The sequence below is a fragment of the Callithrix jacchus genome, chromosome 5 (assembly GCF_049354715.1).
Source record: "Callithrix jacchus isolate 240 chromosome 5, calJac240_pri, whole genome shotgun sequence".
Taxonomy (NCBI): domain Eukaryota; kingdom Metazoa; phylum Chordata; class Mammalia; order Primates; family Cebidae; genus Callithrix; species Callithrix jacchus.
The window spans coordinates 24943491-24951780 of NC_133506.1; the positions used below are offsets into that span (position 1 = coordinate 24943491).

Consider the following 8290-nt stretch of genomic DNA (forward strand, 5'->3'; position numbering starts at 1 on the left):
GAGATTGCACCAGCGTGCTCCAGCCTGAGCAACAGAGCAAGACTCTGTCTCAAGGAAAAAAAAAAAAAAAAAGATGCTCAACCCCAATGGTTACAGGGAAATGCAAATTAGAACTACAATATGCTGTGACGACACACTCACTAGAATGGCTAAAATTAAATCTCTGAAAATATCAGGCATTGGTGAGGATGTGGAGGAAGTGAACTCTTACATGCTGGTGGAAGTATAAATCGGTACAAGCACTTTGGAGAACCGTTTGGCAGTTTCTTCTAAAATTAAACATACACTCCCCATGTGACCAAGCAGTTCCACTCCTGGGAATATACCCTGAAAGAAATGAGTGCTTATGCACACCAAAATACATGTACGAAAATGCATATTGCTGCTAAATTGTTAACAGCCCAAAACTAAATACAACCCAAATGCCCATCAATAGAAGAGCGGATACATTTGCGGTGTACAGCACAGCAAGAAAAATGAATGCATTGCTCTTACATGAAATACAAATGAATCTCAAAAACACAATATTGATCACAAGAGATCGGACAAGCCAGGTGCGGTGGCTCAAACCTGTAATCCCAGAACCTTGGGAGGCTGAGGCCAGAGGATCCTTTGAGTCTAGGAATTTAAGACCAGCCTGGGCAACACAGGGTGATCCCATCTCTACAAAAAATTTTTAGAAAATTAACCAGGTGTGGTGGTGTGCACCTATAGTCCCAGTTCCTCGGGAGGCTGAGGTGGGAGGACCACTTGAGCCCAGGAGTTCGAAGCTGCAGTGAGTTATGATCACACCACTGCACTCACTCCAGCCTGAGGGACAGCAGAGCAAGAACTTGTCTCCCAAAAAAAAAAAAAATGCAAAACTTATCTACATATGATGAGAGAGGTCAGAATAGTGTCTACCTGTTTAGGGGAGAGGGAGATGGGGATTCAGTGAGAAAGGGCCTAAAGAAACTTACGAGAATGATGGAGATGTTCTCTATCCTGAACTGGGTGGTGGTTATACGGGTATATACGTAGGTAAAAATTCATTGAGCATCCACTCGAGATTTGTGCATCTTACTATATGCAAATTATGGCTTGATAAAAGAGTAAAAACAATCAAAACTCTTGGGTGACCACATCTTATATAAGCATGGTTGATAAATAAAAAGCTTGCATATTACAATATTTTTGAAGCCCTATTTCCCTTCTTATGTATCCCTTCGTTTTTCATCAATATATACATAGAAAAAATACAGTCTCTATATATTAACTATATATACTTATTGTATATTAAATACAATGCTGTGAATTTCATGTACATTATTTCCTTGTCCTGTTTATTATATGTGCACATGTCTTTAATTTATGTATTGTTAAATGTTGTCAGTTTAAAATCTTATGTAAATATAATGATATTACATATATTATCTCATGGCATTCTTCACTCAGTGTGATGTTTTGAGAGCTCACTCACGTTGATTGTTAAGGCTGAGATACATTTTCATTATTGTGTAGTTGTCCAATGTTAAGAGATGTCACAATTCATTTATCCAGCTCCTAGATATTTAACTTGTTTTAATAATTTTGCTTTGCCAACAACATATCGGTAAACATTCTTGCACCTCACCTGTTTCACAAGTTAGAATATTTTCTGGGGTATTTCTCTAAAAATAACATTCTGAGTCATTGGCGATGAGAACTTTAGCATTGTTACATAATGTCAAATTGTTTCTGAAGACCTTAGAGTTTTTGAGGATCTGAAAGAAGTCAGGATTGTTGAAATATATGGCGAAACAGGATGACGGGTATGCAAGATATCGAAGAAAAGTTTGTTAGTTTGCGTGTGTGTGTTGGTTTGTGTGTTTTCAGCATAGGGAACATATGAGCATATTTATGACAGCACATGGAAGGAAACCAATGGATGGAAAGATTTTGAAGATAAAAGTGAGAGACAGCATAATTAATGGCACAAGTCTCCAAAGGAGTGGGGAGAATGAGTTTAAGCTCATAGGTGAGAGAGAAGAGAACTGAGAATAAAAACAGTGTCTTCCAGTTACACTGCCCAGTGTTTCTTTACACTTACTAACGGTGGTTAAGAAACAGCAGCACAGGGCCGGACGTGGTGGCTCAAGCCTGTAATCCCAGCACTCTGGGAGGCTGAGGCAGGTGGATCACAAGGTCAAGAGATCGAGACCATCCTGGTCAACATGGTGAAACCCCGTCTCTACTAAAAATACAAAAATTAGCTGGGCATGGTAGCGTGAGCCTGTAATCCCAGCTACTCTGGAGGCTGAGGCAGGAGAATTGCTTGAACCCAGGAGGCGGAGATTGCGGTGAGCCGAGATCGCACCATTGCACTCCAGCCTGGGTAATGGGTAACAAGAGCGAAACTCCGTCACCCCCCCCCAAAAAAAAAAAAAAAAACAGCAGCACAATGTAAAAGTAAATCCATGATTCTTGTAGGATTTAAAACAAATTATGTTTCCAATATAGTAGAAGGCTGTGTGTTTTATTTTTTCATGTACCAGCTCAGGGTAACAGAAAAAAGGGTGTGAAGTCCTTGAGCACCATATAAACTCTCCTCTTGGAGCAATCCATTGACAAATTTATCTCAGAAATTATTCCACAGGCATTAAGATGATTCCACTGGGGGAATGATCCAAGACAGCTGATCGCTAACATCTCGGGATTGCAGCTCCCAGTGAAAGCGCAGAGAACGAGAGGATGCCACACTTTCAGACAAATTTTGGTCCCAAAATTTGGGAGCAGAAGATTCCCAGTGGAGGAGCCACACGGGTCACCAGCGTGACTCTTGTGGCCGGCGCAGCGGTTTTGCCGGCACCTTGGCGCGGGAGCTCTTGGTGCAGAGTAAATGGGACTGGTTCCCCTTCTGATCAAGGTTTGGAACTCCGGGAAGGCAGAGTCGCCTATTACAGATTCAAGAAGGAAGCCAGACTGGAGATTACCGGGCAGAAAAGCACCATCAGTCTTAACGCCGCCGGCACAGTGGGTTGCTCATATTTCGGCCCTGGGAATTAACAACTTGGACATCCACTCAGAGACCTAATTTGAAAGTTAGTAATTACAAAGACAACAGGTGGATAAATTTACAATGATGGGAAGAAACCAGCGTAAAAAGGCTGAGAATACTCAAAATCAGAACACCTCTCCCTCTAAAGAGGACCACAGTTCCTCATCAACAAGGGAACAAGGCTTGATGGAGAACGAGCGCATCCCAATAACAGAATCAGGATTCAGAAGATGGATAATAAGAAACTTCTGTGAGTTAAAAGAACATGTTGTAACCCAATGTAAAGAAACTAAGAACTTCGAAAAAAAGGTTTGACGAAATCCTAATGAGAATAGACAACTTAGAGAGGAATATAAGTGAATTAATGGAACTGAAGAATACAATACGGGAACTCCGAGAAGTATGCACAGGTTTAAACACTCGAATTGTTCAAGCAGAAGAAAGGATATCAGAGGTCGAAGTCCAACTTAATGAAATAAAACGAGAAGACAAGATTAGAGAAAAAAGGATAAAAAGGAATGAGCAAAGTCTCCAAGAAATGTGGGACTATGTGAAAAGACCAAATTTACGTTTGATAGGTGTACCTGAATGCGACAGAGAGAATGAATCCAAGCTGGAAAATACCCTTCAGGATATTATTCAGGAAAATTTTCCTAAACTAGCAAAGCAGGACAATATTCAACCCCAGGTAATACAGAGAACACCACAAAGATATTCCTCAAGAAGAGCAACCCCAAGGCACATAATCGTTAGATTCACCAGGGTTAAAACGAAGGAGAAAATACTAAGGGCAGCCAGAGAGAAAGGTCAGGTTACCCACAAAGGGAAGCCTATCAGACTTACAGCAGATCTCTCAGCAGAAACTCTACAAGCCAGAAGAGAATGGGGGCCAATATTCAACATCCTTAGAGAACAGAACTTTCAGCCCAGAATTTCATATCCAGCCAAACTAAGCTTCACAACTGAAGGAAAAATAAAATCTTTTATGAACAAGCAAGTACTCAGAGATTTTATTACTACCAGGCCTGCTTTACAAGAGCTTCTGAAAGAAACATTACATATAGAAAGAAACAACCAGTATTAGCCTTTCTAAAAATATACCAAAAAGTAAAGAGCATCAACATAAAGAAGAATTTACATCAATGAATGAATAAAACAGCCAGTTAACATCAAATGGCAGTAATCCTAAATTTAAATCAACTAAATCCCCCAATCAAAAGATACAGCCAAAACCCAACGGTATGCTACATCCAGACCCATTTCACATGCAAGGATACACAAAGACTCAAAACAAAGGGATGGAGAAAGATTTACCAACCAAATGGAGAGCAAAAATAAATAAATAAAAAGCAGGAGATGCAATTCTCATATCTGATAAAATAGATTTTAAAGCAACAAAGATATAGTGGTAAAAGGATCAATGCAACAATAAGAGCTAACGATCCTAACACCCAGATACATAGAGACTTAGACTCAATGAGACAGAAAATTAATAAGGATATCAAGGACTCGAACTCAGACCTGGAACAAGTAAGCTTAATAAATATTTATAGAGCTCTCCACTTTAAATACACAAAATATACATTCTTGTCAATACCACATCACACCTACTCATAGGTTTAAATGAAATATTGATTGGCCATTATTAATACCCATTTTTTTTAGAATAAAGCAACATTTCCGTTCTCTCTCCCTCTTTTTCTTCCTCTTTCTACCTCTCCTTCACTCCTTTTTTTTTCTTTCCTTCTCTCAAAAAAAAAAGAAATCAACTTGTAGACCTCTAGATCCAGGTTGGCAATGTCTCTCTCATTGCCTGATTTCCTTCCTTCCCTTCTCTCCCTCCCTTCCTCCCTTCCTCCCTTCCTGCCTTCCTCCCTTCCTAAAAAAAAAAAAAAAAATGATTCCATTGATTTTTGTTAGTAAAAAAGCTATAATCTTAAAAAAAAAAAAGCTTGCATTTATTACAATGAATACAGTCTTTGAGGAATTTAATATAATTTTGTAAGAGCCTCAGAAACAGTCACATTCCAGAGGCCCTTGTCAGCAGCTTCGATGCTTACTGCTCACCAGCACCAAAAGGGACATGTCCGTTTCCAACCAAAGGCCCTGTCCAGAGCTGTCAAGGGATCCACCTTGTTGGGTCAAACTCTCACAGCTCCCGTAGCATGTGGGGCCAAGCACGTGAGCTGTCAGCAGGCCCCAGCACTCTGGGATATGAGACCTGCTCGAACTTGGAGAGGGCCCTACAGGTCCTTAGAGGAACATTACAAGCCTCAGGTACACTGGACACGCAATGTTGTCTTGTGATGAAAGCTTAGATGAAGGATGAAGTCCTTTAGGAGGGTCCTTCTTGTCTTCTGGAGATGCGCGGCTCTAGCCACGTTGCAGTGCAGACCATGGACCAGAGCTCCCAACCTCCTGTTGGACAGCATGGGGGAGCGTTGGAACAAGGGATGTCCAGACTGCCTGACGCACACCAACTGAATCAGAATCTTCAATGTGGTGCTTCTCAGAGGGCCCCTGGAGCCACAGCATCACTGTCACCTAGGAACCTGTTAGAAATGCACATTCTTGGGCCCCACTTCAGACCCACTGATTTCCATGGCCAGTCCCAGGGATCTTTGTTCTGACTGTTCTAACAGTCCCCACTAGGGATTCTGATGCATAAACAAGTGTGGGACCTAATTAGAAACTGCATTTCTAGCACGTTTCCAGACAGTGCAGATGTGGCTGCCCCGGAGACCACTGGCGTCTGTCTAATGGGTAGAGCCAGGCTCTGGAACAGAGTGGGAGAAATTAAAAGCTACCCAGGTGAGTGGCTCTGATGCAGGTGAGAGTTAAGCAGCACTTCCATGGGCTCTCATCATCTCATCTGACATGGAGAGGGAGCTCACACAGCTGAGAGTGTTACAGGAGAAGAAATATCATCTCCTCAATTTGACCTCTGGGATCCCTTTTCATCCCTATAACACTGCAATTTGAGCTTCCTGGTATGCCCAGATTTATGTTCTGGGTAACGTAAGTCCTCAGGTGCCTAGCCTGAGAATTTGTTCTGGCAAAATTGAAGCTGGACCTCTATAGGGAGGGGGACCTGATTTTACCCAAAACTTAATTTTGGGTAAAGATGGGGAGGACACATCAAATGGGGAGGAAGAGAAAGAACTGTGAGGAAAGGACTGAAAGATCCAAGGATCATCCACCCTCTCCCTCTCTCTCTCTCTCTCTCTCTGTCTTTTTTTTTTTAATTGAGTACTGAGAAGGTTTTTATGCAAGACTAGATGCAGGAGCTGGGCAAGCTGATCTGCAAAGCAGGAAAGCAAAGGACTGAAAGGAGTTAAAGTGATCGCTTTGGCAGCACATATATAAAACTGGAATGAAAGCTGGGCGCTGTGGCTCACACCTGTAATCCCAGCACTTTGGGAGGCTGAAGTGGGCGGATCACTTGAGGCCGGGAGTTTAAGACCAGTCTGGCCAAGATGGTGAAACCCAGTTTCTACTAAAAATACAAAAACTATCCAGGCATGGTAGTGCCTGCCTGTAATTCCAGCTACTCAGGAGGCTGAGGCAGGAGCCCAGGAGGCACAGGTTGCAATGAGCCAAGATCGCGCCACTGTACTCCAGCCTGGGTAACAGAGTGAGACTCTGTCTCAAAAATAAATTTTAAAAACTGGAGCAATATAGAAAAGATTAGCACGGCCCCTGAAAGGAGGACATGAAAATTCATGAAAAGTTCCTTATCAATAAAAATTATTTAAAAAATTGTTTTAAAAGAAATGAGTTAAAAGAGACCCCAAAGGAGTGACAGGGGCTGGCGGCCACAGGCTCACCATGGCAGGTCAGACTTCAGACTTCATCAGGGTGAAAACTTCCTGCTTTGAAAAGCCAAACCACAGACTGGGAGAAAATGTTCACAGCACCTGTCTCTGAAAAAGGATTTGCATTGCAAACACTTGAAGAACCCATACAACTCACTAATAGGAAGGCGAACAATGAAAACTGAGCAGAAGACAGGAACAGACACTTCACAAAGGACATGCAAGTGGCCGGCACACACAGGAAGAGATGTCCACCCTCAGTAGGCTTCAGGGAGGTGCAGAATGAAACCACAGTAAGATGCTGCCTCTCCCCCATGAGCATGGCTGACACTAAAAAAGACATGTAATATCAAGTGTTGGTTAGAAGGTAGGGCAGCTGAAACTCTCCTAGCTCGCTGGCAAGAACTTAAAATAGTACAGGCTGGATGCAGTGGCTCACATCTGTAATCCCAGCAATTTGGGAGGCCGAGGCGGGCAGGTTGCTTGAGCCCAGGAGTTTGAGACCAGCCTGGGCAATATGGCAAAACCCCATCTCTACTAAAAATGCAAAAAAATTAGCTGGGTGTGGTGGCACACATCTGTAGTACCAACTACCCAGGAAGCTGAGGTGGGAGAATTACCTGAGCCAGGAAGGTCGAGGCTGCAGTGAGGCATGATCATGCCACTGCTCTCCAGCCTGGGTGATGGAGTGAGACCCTGTATCAAAAAATAAAAATACAAATAAAATAGTACGACTGCTTGGGAGAACTACTGGCATTTATTTTAAATTTAAACAAACACCCACCATATGACCCGGCAATTCTGTTATGTATTTACTGTATTTATTGCAATGAAGACATAGGCTCACAAAAAGACTTGTACACAAATGTGAATAGGCATACGTAGCTAGTGACCACCGTAGTGCCATTTGACTTGATTGCTTAAAAGCTTGTGAAAGTCTACGTTGGAATAATAAGCTGTCTTTTTAAAAAGCTTGTATTCAAATGTGCATAGCAGCTTTATTCACAATTGCTAAAAATTGGAAACATTTCAAGTAATCCATCAACTAGAAAATGCGTAAACAAATTTTGGTCTCTTCATAGAAAGGGATAGTAATAAAAAGATTGAAATTACTAATAGATTCAACAACATGGATGAGTCTTAAAATCACTGTATAAAATAAAAGCTGCCTGCAAAAGAGTGCCTACCATATGATTCCGTTTATAAAAAATGTTTAAACCAGCAGAACTAACTTATAGTTACAGAAAGCAGATCAGCAACGGACTGAGGCTGAGGGGACTGCAAGTGGGGGACTCAAGCACTCTCTGGGGTGATGGACAGGTGTTACATCTTGTTTAGGTGTTGCATTTGTCAAAAGTCATCCGTCTGAATGCTTAAAATGTATGGATGAGTTTTATTGTATGTAAATTGTACCTCAGTAAAGTTGATTTAAAATGAATTGGCTGGGCGCAGTGGCTCA

General features: G+C 41.8%; 1 pseudogene; it reads left to right on the forward strand.

The window, feature by feature from the left end:
* Window positions 1–6657: 6657 nt before the first annotated feature.
* Window positions 6658–6758, forward strand: LOC118154288 (U6 spliceosomal RNA; annotated as a pseudogene).
* The last annotated feature ends 1532 nt before the right edge of the window (window positions 6759–8290 follow it).